Source organism: Stigmatopora nigra, unplaced genomic scaffold (assembly GCF_051989575.1).
Source record: "Stigmatopora nigra isolate UIUO_SnigA unplaced genomic scaffold, RoL_Snig_1.1 HiC_scaffold_24, whole genome shotgun sequence".
In the NCBI taxonomy this organism is placed as follows: domain Eukaryota; kingdom Metazoa; phylum Chordata; class Actinopteri; order Syngnathiformes; family Syngnathidae; genus Stigmatopora; species Stigmatopora nigra.
This window is the reverse complement of record NW_027551603.1, coordinates 2595645-2608277: the sequence shown is the minus strand read 5'-3', so window position 1 is coordinate 2608277 and position 12633 is coordinate 2595645. Positions and strand designations below refer to the sequence as shown.

The 12633-nt window shown below is 45.1% G+C and overlaps 2 non-coding genes and 18 pseudogenes across 2 annotated transcripts; all 20 read left to right on the top strand.

The window, feature by feature from the left end:
* Positions 1 to 1681: 1681 nt before the first annotated feature.
* On the top strand, positions 1682 to 1800 carry LOC144190549 (5S ribosomal RNA; annotated as a pseudogene).
* A 56-nt stretch (positions 1801 to 1856) lies between these two features.
* Positions 1857 to 1975, top strand: LOC144188157 (5S ribosomal RNA; annotated as a pseudogene).
* Positions 1976 to 2031: 56 nt separating this feature from the next.
* LOC144183504 (5S ribosomal RNA) lies at positions 2032 to 2150 on the top strand (annotated as a pseudogene).
* A 56-nt stretch (positions 2151 to 2206) lies between these two features.
* On the top strand, positions 2207 to 2325 carry LOC144191505 (5S ribosomal RNA; annotated as a pseudogene).
* A 56-nt stretch (positions 2326 to 2381) lies between these two features.
* Positions 2382 to 2500, top strand: LOC144182588 (5S ribosomal RNA; annotated as a pseudogene).
* A 56-nt stretch (positions 2501 to 2556) lies between these two features.
* LOC144189313 (5S ribosomal RNA) lies at positions 2557 to 2675 on the top strand (annotated as a pseudogene).
* A 56-nt stretch (positions 2676 to 2731) lies between these two features.
* On the top strand, positions 2732 to 2850 carry LOC144189008 (5S ribosomal RNA; annotated as a pseudogene).
* Positions 2851 to 2906: 56 nt separating this feature from the next.
* Positions 2907 to 3025, top strand: LOC144184213 (5S ribosomal RNA; annotated as a pseudogene).
* A 3427-nt stretch (positions 3026 to 6452) lies between these two features.
* Positions 6453 to 6571, top strand: LOC144187828 (5S ribosomal RNA; annotated as a pseudogene).
* Positions 6572 to 6627: 56 nt separating this feature from the next.
* On the top strand, positions 6628 to 6746 carry LOC144185625 (5S ribosomal RNA). The gene has a single exon (XR_013324802.1). It is a non-coding gene; the product is annotated as a 5S ribosomal RNA (ribosomal RNA).
* A 56-nt stretch (positions 6747 to 6802) lies between these two features.
* LOC144189312 (5S ribosomal RNA) lies at positions 6803 to 6921 on the top strand (annotated as a pseudogene).
* A 56-nt stretch (positions 6922 to 6977) lies between these two features.
* On the top strand, positions 6978 to 7096 carry LOC144189007 (5S ribosomal RNA; annotated as a pseudogene).
* Positions 7097 to 7152: 56 nt separating this feature from the next.
* On the top strand, positions 7153 to 7271 carry LOC144183959 (5S ribosomal RNA; annotated as a pseudogene).
* A 3429-nt stretch (positions 7272 to 10700) lies between these two features.
* On the top strand, positions 10701 to 10819 carry LOC144187827 (5S ribosomal RNA; annotated as a pseudogene).
* Positions 10820 to 10875: 56 nt separating this feature from the next.
* On the top strand, positions 10876 to 10994 carry LOC144188867 (5S ribosomal RNA). Its single transcript, XR_013324949.1, has one exon. It is a non-coding gene; the product is annotated as a 5S ribosomal RNA (ribosomal RNA).
* A 56-nt stretch (positions 10995 to 11050) lies between these two features.
* LOC144183986 (5S ribosomal RNA) lies at positions 11051 to 11169 on the top strand (annotated as a pseudogene).
* Positions 11170 to 11225: 56 nt separating this feature from the next.
* LOC144185303 (5S ribosomal RNA) lies at positions 11226 to 11344 on the top strand (annotated as a pseudogene).
* Positions 11345 to 11400: 56 nt separating this feature from the next.
* On the top strand, positions 11401 to 11519 carry LOC144189311 (5S ribosomal RNA; annotated as a pseudogene).
* A 56-nt stretch (positions 11520 to 11575) lies between these two features.
* On the top strand, positions 11576 to 11694 carry LOC144189006 (5S ribosomal RNA; annotated as a pseudogene).
* A 56-nt stretch (positions 11695 to 11750) lies between these two features.
* LOC144187460 (5S ribosomal RNA) lies at positions 11751 to 11869 on the top strand (annotated as a pseudogene).
* The last annotated feature ends 764 nt before the right edge of the window (positions 11870 to 12633 follow it).

Genomic DNA, 12633 nt, shown 5'->3' with positions numbered 1-12633 from the left:
CAACAATACCAGCCGATATGTTATTTGAGGTTCTTGATCTGAATGAATTAAATGACCTCCGGTATGCAGTACAACTGTAGAGCAATTACTTTAAATTATGTTCATTCTTTTGTCCCCCGCCTGGTGCCCGTAGATAGCTGGGATAGGCCTTAGCACCCCCCGTGACCCTTGTGAGGATAAGCGGTTGAGAGAATGAATGAATGAAAGAATACTAAACAATGTCTTTCACATGACGATCATTTATACTAAACAATTACTATTAGTTTAAGCATGTGAAACTATGATAAAATATGATTTGGATTTTACAGCATGTTTTTGTAACCTGTTTTGTTTATTTATATAAACAATAGACACCTTGTAAAGCATTGCTGTTGCTTCACATGTATTTCTTAGGGGCCTAACATTCAACCACATCTAAGCAGCAGTACTTGTAGACTTGCATTCTGTGAAGCGCAAAGTGTCCTTCTGTTCTAAAGAGACAGAACAGCAAGAAAAGGACTCTGTGCAACCTTCTTTACTCTGTAACAGCGGGATGATGCTTTTTGTGTAGAAAGGATGGAGTACAAAGTGTAAGCGAATGAGTGGAAAGTACTGCAGACAATGTATGACTGTTTTTTTCTATTTTTTTTCCGTGCAGTTGAGGAGTATAGTTTGCAAGATCCAGCATGCCAGTACTATTGAATGCTGGGTATTTTGCTGAGCCTTCTTTAAAAATTACTTCTCTTATCATGTAAAAGTAGTGATATCTGAACAGACAGAAGAATAGTCAGTCATTTTCTTCTTAAAAAAATAAAAATAAAATACTTGTGGTTGCTAGAGTTATACAGTAAAAAAGGGGTGTGTGCATGTGGTGGTGGAGCAATATAATTTTAGTTTCAGTGAAATGAAAAATCTACAATAGTGTTCCAATAAATTGGTGGTTATTGAAGTGCTATACCAATTGAATGTAATTTCTGGTAAAATTCTGTAGCTCCAGTGTTTAACCATAAATCCTATGTGATTTTTTGTTTTACAGTATAAAATGTGAAAACACTTATAAATCCCATTTAAATTCAGTGAATTCATTTAGTTGTGCTGCCACTACAACATTGCACCCAATCAGTTAGTCTTTAATTGAATCTGAATACCAGTCGATTTGAATTGAATGACTTGACCCCGCTGAGATATTTTCTCTAAAAGAATAATGGAGTTGCTTATTTGACTATTTAGTATTGTTATTTTGTTATCTTTTTGCATTTGGTGCTTTTTTTAAACATCTACTACTTTACATTATAATTGCTTGATCTGAGGTAGTTGGGTTGTAAAGGTTTAAATCAAAATTCAAAGTACGGTAATACACATATATACACACACGATGCAACAGATGTGCAGTCCATTTGCAGCGTCCAGAAGTAAAACAACATGTGAAAATTGAGTGTATAGAGTGCAAAAAGTCTTACTGCAATCAAGCTGACTTTACTCCTTTGTTATTATTGCTGACTCAAAGACAAATACCAATTTGGCCTGAAATGCACAAAAGTAAAACATAGCTGTATATATTCCTGCCTTTTCCCCCCTCTTTTATAACCTGAATATTCCAACTGACTTTGAATAATGTCAAATCCCAATTGATTTGGGTAGCAGGTGTAGAAGGTCGAATTAATACTTTAGCTCATGGGTGTCCATCTGCAAGAGCAGTACCGCTCACGGCCATACCACCCTGAAAAGGCCTGATCTCGTCCGATCTCGGAAGCCAAGCATTGTTCGGCCTGGTTAGTACCTGATTGGGAGACCGCTTGGGAATACCAGGTGCTGTGAGCATCATACCCCGCATCTTTTTCGACATTTCATGGGTGTCCATCTGCTAGTGCAGTACCGCTCACGGCCATACCACCCTGAAAAGGCCCGATCTCGTCCGATCTTGGAAGTCGAGCATGGTTGGGCCTGGTTAGTACCTGGTTGGGAGACCGCTTGGGAATACCAGGTGCTGTGAGCATCATACCCCGCATCTTTTTCGACATTTCATGGGTGTCCATCTGCAAAAGCAGTACCGCTCACGGCCATACCACCCTGAAAAGGCCCGATCTCGCCCGATCTCGGAAGCCAAGCATGGTTAGACTTGTTTAGTACCAGATTGGGAGACCGCTTGGGAATACCAGGTGCTGTGAGAACCATGCCCCGCATCTTTTTCGACATTTCATGGGTGTCCATCTGCTAGTGCAGTACCGTTCACGGCCATACCACCCTGAAAAGGCCCGATCTCGTCCGATCTCGGAAGCCAAGCATGGTTCGGCCTGATTAGTACCTGATTGTGAGACCGCTTGGGAATACCAGGTGCTGTGAGCATCATACCCCGCATCTTTTTCGACATTTCATGGGTGTCCATCTGCAAGAGCAGTACCGCTCACGGCCATACCACCCTGAAAAGGCCCGATCTCCTCCGATCTCGGAAGCCAAGCATGGTTCGGCCTGTTTAGTACCTGATTGTGAGACCGCTTGGGAATACCAGGTGCTGTGAGCATCATACCCCGCATCTTTTTCGACATTTCATGGGTGTCCATCTGCAAGAGCAGTACCGCTCACGGCCATACCACCCTGAAAAGGCCCGATCTCCTCCGATCTCGGAAGCCAAGCATGGTTCGGCCTGTTTAGTACCTGATTGGGAGACCGCTTGGGAATACCAGGTGCTGTGAGCAGCATACCCCGCATCTTTTTCGACATTTCATGGGTGTCCATCTGCAAAAGCAGTACCGCTCACGGCCATACCACCCTGAAAAGGCCCGATCTCGTCCGATCTCGGAAGCCAAGCATGGTTCGGCCTGGTTAGTACCTGATTGGGAGACCGCTTGGGAATACCAGGTGCAGTGAGCATCATACCCCGCATCTTTTTCGACATTTCATGGGTGTCCATCTGCAGGAGCAGTACCGCTCACGGCCATACCACCCTGGAAAGGCCCGATCTCGTTCGATCTCGGAAGCCAAGCATGGTACGGCCTGGTTAGTACCTGATTGGGAGACCGCTTGGGAATACCAGGTGCTGTGAGCATCATACCCCGCATCTTTTTCGACATTTCATGGGTGATCTATCTGAAATCCAGATCAAATTCTGGATTTCAGATAGATCAGTTGTCATCATGCACCTTTTACCAAGACTGGACCTATAGTAGGACTTAGATGGAGAGCTATCTTAAAAAGAACATGTCCTCATTACTTGGGGGAGAAACAAAGGATCCAAAATCACTCAGAGCTGTCAGGAGTGGTTGGATTGCCTTTCCTGGCATGACGTCACGATAACTATCAGCTGTCACTAATTACGTGATTAGATTATTTTTGGTATTTAAGCATTATGATTTTCTGTGGACGCGGTTGGATCGACTGGTTAAGTTCTGGTTTCGTTTCCTGTTAATCCTCGTAGTAATTGCTGTTTCCATTGACGCCACGCCGCATGTTCAGTTCGTTTGTAATGAGTGGTCAAGCCAAGTTGTTTAAGTTATGTTACCCCGTTTATTAAATCAACCAACAAGAGCTACAGATCTGCCTCACCTTTCCAATTACTTCGGCGACTCTGCATCTGGGTTCAACTTACCCTACGATCGCGTCGCACTACGCGGCGAAATCGTAACAGCACGATCCAACCATTATGGACCCAGCGGAGCGCCACCCACGCTCGCGCCGACGCACTCGGCGACGCAAACCATCCACCTCGAAGACACCGGACTGCTTGGAATGTATAAGAAACCCCTCAGAATCGTTTAGGAATTTTGTAATGGACACACCGTGGTGCGGGGCTCTCAGGCACATCATTTCTAGAGATGAGCCACAGCTGGTAGAAGAGTTAGAGCCGCAGCGTACTCATACGCCCCACCACTGCTATGCACGTCGCCCTGGGAAGCCTTTACCGTTTCATCATGATGCCCAGGTGCGTACAACCACCAGAGAGCGCCCAAGTTATCTTATGCCTATGCCCAGAGGAATTGATTCACCATGGAGGGAGCCTGAAGATTCTGGTGAGGAGGACACCCGTTGAGGAAGTTCCCCACGGCCAGCAGCGTGGCCAGGATCTTCTTGAAGGTCCGGTTGCCGGCCAGCTGCTCCATGCCCAACTTCAGGTCAAACAGGGGCTCGGCGATCTCCTGCTCGAGTGCCTCATAGTTGAGTTTGAAAGACCACAGCTGCAGGCGGGGGGTCAAGGCGCTGACGGAAGCCAGGCCCGAGAGGAATTCCTCGGCCGTCCCCAGGGGAACGTCGGGATTGGCCGAGCGAGCCTCGCGGATCTTCTGCTTCTCCTCCTCTGTGGGCGTCATGCTCAGGATCTTCTCCACACCCTCCTTGTTGATGGCAAAGTCGTCAAAGTTGAGGATGGCGCTCTTGATGACGTGAACGGCGGGCAGGACCGTCATCCCGATGTTGATGGCGGTGCTCCGCTCGGAGTCCAGAACCAGGATCTCGGACTTTTTGCTCTCTGGCGCTTTCTTGGCCCATGGCGTCTCTTTGGCCCTGGACTCAAAGAGGTGCTCCAGCTTCCCCATGTCCACTTGGACCTTGTCCAGTGACGCCAAAAATAATCTAATCACGTAATTAGTGACAGCTGATAGTTATCGTGACGTCATGCCAGGAAAGGCAATCCAACCTCTCCTGACAAGAGCATCAAATAAAGACAATTTGTCGGTCTTTCGGGAACAGATTTTCTTGAAAAATAACCCTTTCGCTATGATTTCTAGAATTTTACTGACATAATGCAAGTGCATTCGCAGCTAGCCCTCAGAGATAAAATGAGTTGGATTTCCATCTCCAACAATACCAGCCGATATGTTATTTGAGGTTCTTGATCTGAATGAATTAAATGACCTCCGGTATGCAGTACAACTGTAGAGCAATTACTTTAAATTATGTTCATTCTTTTGTCCCCCGCCTGGTGCCCGTAGATAGCTGGGATAGGCCTTAGCACCCCCCGTGACCCTTGTGAGGATAAGCGGTTGAGAGAATGAATGAATGAAAGAATACTAAACAATGTCTTTCACATGACGATCATTTATACTAAACAATTACTATTAGTTTAAGCATGTGAAACTATGATAAAATATGATTTGGATTTTACAGCATGTTTTCGTAACCTGTTTTATGTTTATTTATATAAACAATAGACACCTTGTAAAGCATTGCTGTTGCTTCACATGTATTTCTTAGGGGCCTAACATTCAACCACATCTAAGCAGCAGTACTTGTAGACTTGCATTCTGTGAAGCGCAAAGTGTCCTTCTGTTCTAAAGAGACAGAACAGCAAGAAAAGGACTCTGTGCAACCTTCTTTACTCTGTAACAGCGGTATGATGCTTTTTGTGTAGAAAGGATGGAGTACAAAGTGTAAGCGAATGAGTGGAAAGTACTGCAGACAATGTATGACTGTTTTTTTCTATTTTTTTTCCGTGCAGTTGAGGAGTGTAGTTTGCAAGATCCAGCATGCCAGTACTATTGAATGCTGGGTATTTTGCTGAGCCTTCTTTAAAAATTACTTCTCTTATCATGTAAAAGTAGTGATATCTGAACAGACAGAAGAATAGTCAATCATTTTCTTCTTAAAAAAATAAAAATAAAATACTTGTGGTTGCTAGAGTTATACAGTAAAAAAGGGGTGTGTGCATGTGGTGGTGGAGCAATATAATTTTAGTTTCAGTGAAATGAAAAATCTACAATAGTGTTCCAATAAATTGGTGGTTATTGAAGTGCTATACCAATTGAATGTAATTTCTGGTAAAATTCTGTAGCTCCAGTGTTTAACCATAAATCCTATGTGATTTTTTGTTTTACAGTATAAAATGTGAAAACACTTATAAATCCCATTTAAATTCAGTGAATTCATTTAGTTGTGCTGCCACTACAACATTGCACCCAATCAGTTAGTCTTTAATTGAATCTGATTACCAGTCGATTTGAATTGAATGACTTGACCCCGCTGAGATATTTTCTCTAAAAGAATAATGGAGTTGCTTATTTGACTATTTAGTATTGTTATTTTGTTATCTTTTTGCTTTTGGTGCTTTTTTTAAACATCTACTACTTTACATTATAATTGCTTGATCTGAGGTAGTTGGGTTGTAAAGGTTTAAATCAAAATTCAAAGTACGGTAATACACATATATACACACGATGCAACAGATGTGCAGTCCATTTGCAGCGTCCAGAAGTAAAACAACATGTGAAAATTGAGTGTATAGAGTGCAAAAAGTCTTACTGCAATCAAGCTGACTTTACTCCTTTGTTATTATTGCTGACTCAAAGACAAATACCAATTTGGCCTGAAATGCACAAAAGTAAAACATAGCTGTATATATTCCTGCCTTTTCCCCCCTCTTTTATAACCTGAATATTCCAACTGACTTTGAATAATGTCAAATCCCAATTGATTTGGGTAGCAGGTGTAGAAGGTCGAATTAATACTTTAGCTCATGGGTGTCCATCTGCAAGAGCAGTACCGCTCACGGCCATACCACCCTGAAAAGGCCTGATCTCGTCCGATCTCGGAAGCCAAGCATGGTTCGGCCTGGTTAGTACCTGATTGGGAGACCGCTTGGGAATACCAGGTGCTGTGAGCATCATACCCCGCATCTTTTTCGACATTTCATGGGTGTCCATCTGCTAGTGCAGTACCGCTCACGGCCATACCACCCTGAAAAGGCCCGATCTCGTCCGATCTTGGAAGCCAAGCATGGTTGGGCCTGGTTAGTACCTGGTTGGGAGACCGCTTGGGAATACCAGGTGCTGTGAGCATCATACCCCGCATCTTTTTCGACATTTCATGGGTGTCCATCTGCAAGAGCAGTACCGCTCACGGCCATACCACCCTGAAAAGGCCCGATCTCCTCCGATCTCGGAAGCCAAGCATGGTTCGGCCTGTTTAGTACCTGATTGGGAGACCGCTTGGGAATACCAGGTGCTGTGAGCAGCATACCCCGCATCTTTTTCGACATTTCATGGGTGTCCATCTGCAAAAGCAGTACCGCTCACGGCCATACCACCCTGAAAAGGCCCGATCTCGTCCGATCTCGGAAGCCAAGCATGGTTCGGCCTGGTTAGTACCTGATTGGGAGACCGCTTGGGAATACCAGGTGCAGTGAGCATCATACCCCGCATCTTTTTCGACATTTCATGGGTGTCCATCTGCAGGAGCAGTACCGCTCACGGCCATACCACCCTGAAAAGGCCCGATCTCGTTCGATCTCGGAAGCCAAGCATGGTACGGCCTGGTTAGTACCTGATTGGGAGACCGCTTGGGAATACCAGGTGCTGTGAGCATCATACCCCGCATCTTTTTCGACATTTCATGGGTGATCTATCTGAAATCCAGATCAAATTCTGGATTTCAGATAGATCAGTTGTCATCATGCACCTTTTACCAAGACTGGACCTATAGTAGGACTTAGATGGAGAGCTATCTTAAAAAGAACATGTCCTCATTACTTGGGGGAGAAACAAAGGATCCAAAATCACTCAGAGCTGTCAGGAGTGGTTGGATTGCCTTTCCTGGCATGACGTCACGATAACTATCAGCTGTCACTAATTACGTGATTAGATTATTTTTGGTATTTAAGCATTATGATTTTCTGTGGACGCGGTTGGATCGACTGGTTAAGTTCTGGTTTCGTTTCCTGTTAATCCTCGTAGTAATTGCTGTTTCCATTGACGCCACGCCGCATGTTCAGTTCGTTTGTAATGAGTGGTCAAGCCAAGTTGTTTAAGTTATGTTACCCCGTTTATTAAATCAACCAACAAGAGCTACAGATCTGCCTCACCTTTCCAATTACTTCGGCGACTCTGCATCTGGGTTCAACTTACCCTACGATCGCGTCGCACTACGCGGCGAAATCGTAACAGCACGATCCAACCATTATGGACCCAGCGGAGCGCCACCCACGCTCGCGCCGACGCACTCGGCGACGCAAACCATCCACCTCGAAGACACCGGACTGCTTGGAATGTATAAGAAACCCCTCAGAATCGTTTAGGAATTTTGTAATGGACACACCGTGGTGCGGGGCTCTCAGGCACATCATTTCTAGAGATGAGCCACAGCTGGTAGAAGAGTTAGAGCCGCAGCGTACTCATACGCCCCACCACTGCTATGCACGTCGCCCTGGGAAGCCTTTACCGTTTCATCATGATGCCCAGGTGCGTACAACCACCAGAGAGCGCCCAAGTTATCTTATGCCTATGCCCAGAGGAATTGATTCACCATGGAGGGAGCCTGAAGATTCTGGTGAGGAGGACACCCGTTGAGGAAGTTCCCCACGGCCAGCAGCGTGGCCAGGATCTTCTTGAAGGTCCGGTTGCCGGCCAGCTGCTCCATGCCCAACTTCAGGTCAAACAGGGGCTCGGCGATCTCCTGCTCGAGTGCCTCATAGTTGAGTTTGAAAGACCACAGCTGCAGGCGGGGGGTCAAGGCGCTGACGGAAGCCAGGCCCGAGAGGAATTCCTCGGCCGTCCCCAGGGGAACGTCGGGATTGGCCGAGCGAGCCTCGCGGATCTTCTGCTTCTCCTCCTCTGTGGGCGTCATGCTCAGGATCTTCTCCACACCCTCCTTGTTGATGGCAAAGTCGTCAAAGTTGAGGATGGCGCTCTTGATGACGTGAACGGCGGGCAGGACCGTCATCCCGATGTTGATGGCGGTGCTCCGCTCGGAGTCCAGAACCAGGATCTCGGACTTTTTGCTCTCTGGCGCTTTCTTGGCCCATGGCGTCTCTTTGGCCCTGGACTCAAAGAGGTGCTCCAGCTTCCCCATGTCCACTTGGACCTTGTCCAGTGACGCCAAAAATAATCTAATCACGTAATTAGTGACAGCTGATAGTTATTGTGACGTCATGCCAGGAAAGGCAATCCAACCTCTCCTGACAAGAGCATCAAATAAAGACAATTTGTCGGTCTTTCGGGAACAGATTTTCTTGAAAAATAACCCTTTCGCTATGATTTCTAGAATTTTACTGACATAATGCAAGTGCATTCGCAGCTAGCCCTCAGAGATAAAATGAGTTGGATTTCCATCTCCAACAATACCAGCCGATATGTTATTTGAGGTTCTTGATCTGAATGAATTAAATGACCTCCGGTATGCAGTACAACTGTAGAGCAATTACTTTAAATTATGTTCATTCTTTTGTCCCCCGCCTGGTGCCCGTAGATAGCTGGGATAGGCCTTAGCACCCCCCGTGACCCTTGTGAGGATAAGCGGTTGAGAGAATGAATGAATGAAAGAATACTAAACAATGTCTTTCACATGACGATCATTTATACTAAACAATTACTATTAGTTTAAGCATGTGAAACTATGATAAAATATGATTTGGATTTTACAGCATGTTTTCGTAACCTGTTTTATGTTTATTTATATAAACAATAGACACCTTGTAAAGCATTGCTGTTGCTTCACATGTATTTCTTAGGGGCCTAACATTCAACCACATCTAAGCAGCAGTACTTGTAGACTTGCATTCTGTGAAGCGCAAAGTGTCCTTCTGTTCTAAAGAGACAGAACAGCAAGAAAAGGACTCTGTGCAACCTTCTTTACTCTGTAACAGCGGGATGATGCTTTTTGTGTAGAAAGGATGGAGTACAAAGTGTAAGCGAATGAGTGGAAAGTACTGCAGACAATGTATGACTGTTTTTTTCTATTTTTTTTCCGTGCAGTTGAGGAGTGTAGTTTGCAAGATCCAGCATGCCAGTACTATTGAATGCTGGGTATTTTGCTGAGCCTTCTTTAAAAATTACTTCTCTTATCATGTAAAAGTAGTGATATCTGAACAGACAGAAGAATAGTCAGTCATTTTCTTCTTAAAAAAATAAAAATAAAATACTTGTGGTTGCTAGAGTTATACAGTAAAAAAGGGGTGTGTGCATGTGGTGGTGGAGCAATATAATTTTAGTTTCAGTGAAATGAAAAATCTACAATAGTGTTCCAATAAATTGGTGGTTATTGAAGTGCTATACCAATTGAATGTAATTTCTGGTAAAATTCTGTAGCTCCAGTGTTTAACCATAAATCCTATGTGATTTTTTGTTTTACAGTATAAAATGTGAAAACACTTATAAATCCCATTTAAATTCAGTGAATTCATTTAGTTGTGCTGCCACTACAACATTGCACCCAATCAGTTAGTCTTTAATTGAATCTGATTACCAGTCGATTTGAATTGAATGACTTGACCCCGCTGAGATATTTTCTCTAAAAGAATAATGGAGTTGCTTATTTGACTATTTAGTATTGTTATTTTGTTATCTTTTTGCATTTGGTGCTTTTTTTAAACATCTACTACTTTACATTATAATTGCTTGATCTGAGGTAGTTGGGTTGTAAAGGTTTAAATCAAAATTCAAAGTACGGTAATACACATATATACACACACGATGCAACAGATGTGCAGTCCATTTGCAGCGTCCAGAAGTAAAACAACATGTGAAAATTGAGTGTATAGAGTGCAAAAAGTCTTACTGCAATCAAGCTGACTTTACTCCTTTGTTATTATTGCTGACTCAAAGACAAATACCAATTTGGCCTGAAATGCACAAAAGTAAAACATAGCTGTATATATTCCTGCCTTTTCCCCCCTCTTTTATAACCTGAATATTCCAACTGACTTTGAATAATGTCAAATCCCAATTGATTTGGGTAGCAGGTGTAGAAGGTCGAATTAATACTTTAGCTCATGGGTGTCCATCTGCAAGTGCAGTACCGCTCACGGCCATACCACCCTGAAAAGGCCTGATCTCGTCCGATCTCGGAAGCCAAGCATGGTTCGGCCTGGTTAGTACCTGATTGGGAGACCGCTTGGGAATACCAGGTGCTGTGAGCATCATACCCCGCATCTTTTTCGACATTTCATGGGTGTCCATCTGCTAGTGCAGTACCGCTCACGGCCATACCACCCTGAAAAGGCCCGATCTCGTCCGATCTCGGAAGCCAAGCATGGTTGGGCCTGGTTAGTAGCTGGTTGGGAGACCGCTTGGGAATACCAGGTGCTGTGAGCATCATACCCTGCATCTTTTTCGACATTTCATGGGTGTCCATCTGCAAAAGCAGTACCGCTCACGGCCATACCACCCTGAAAAGGCCCGATCTCGCCTGATCTCGGAAGCCAAGCATGGTTAGACTTGTTTAGTACCAGATTGGGAGACCGCTTGGGAATACCAGGTGCTGTGAGAACCATGCCCCGCATCTTTTTCGACATTTCATGGGTGTCCATCTGCTAGTGCAGTACCGTTCACGGCCATACCACCCTGAAAAGGCCCGATCTCGTCCGATCTCGGAAGCCAAGCATGGTTCGGCCTGGTTAGTACCTGATTGGGAGACCGCTTGGGAATACCAGGTGCTGTGAGCATCATACCCCGCATCTTTTTCGACATTTCATGGGTGTCCATCTGCAAGAGCAGTACCGCTCACGGCCATACCACCCTGAAAAGGCCCGATCTCCTCCGATCTCGGAAGCCAAGCATGGTTCGGCCTGTTTAGTACCTGATTGGGAGACCGCTTGGGAATACCAGGTGCTGTGAGCAGCATACCCCGCATCTTTTTCGACATTTCATGGGTGTCCATCTGCAAAAGCAGTACCGCTCACGGCCATACCACCCTGAAAAGGCCCGATCTCGTCCGATCTCGGAAGCCAAGCATGGTTCGGCCTGGTTAGTACCTGATTGGGAGACCGCTTGGGAATACCAGGTGCAGTGAGCATCATACCCCGCATCTTTTTCGACATTTCATGGGTGTCCATCTGCAGGAGCAGTACCGCTCACGGTCATACCACCCTGAAAAGGCCCGATCTCGTTCGATCTCGGAAGCCAAGCATGGTACGGCCTGGTTAGTACCTGATTGGGAGACCGCTTGGGAATACCAGGTGCTGTGAGCATCATACCCCGCATCTTTTTCGACATTTCATGGGTGATCTATCTGAAATCCAGATCAAATTCTGGATTTCAGATAGATCAGTTGTCATCATGCACCTTTTACCAAGACTGGACCTATAGTAGGACTTAGATGGAGAGCTATCTTAAAAAGAACATGTCCTCATTACTTGGGGGAGAAACAAAGGATCCAAAATCACTCAGAGCTGTCAGGAGTGGTTGGATTGCCTTTCCTGGCATGACGTCACGATAACTATCAGCTGTCACTAATTACGTGATTAGATTATTTTTGGTATTTAAGCATTATGATTTTCTGTGGACGCGGTTGGATCGACTGGTTAAGTTCTGGTTTCGTTTCCTGTTAATCCTCGTAGTAATTGCTGTTTCCATTGACGCCACGCCGCATGTTCAGTTCGTTTGTAATGAGTGGTCAAGCCAAGTTGTTTAAGTTATGTTACCCCGTTTATTAAATCAACCAACAAGAGCTACAGATCTGCCTCACCTTTCCAATTACTTCGGCGACTCTGCATCTGGGTTCAACTTACCCTACGATCGCGTCGCACTACGCGGCGAAATCGTAACAGCACGATCCAACCATTATGGACCCAGCGGAGCGCCACCCACGCTCGCGCCGACGCACTCGGCGACGCAAACCATCCACCTCGAAGACACCGGACTGCTTGGAATGTATAAGAAACCCCTCAGAATCGTTTAGGAATTTTGTAATGGACACACCGTGGTGCGGGGCTCTCAGGCACATCATTTCTAG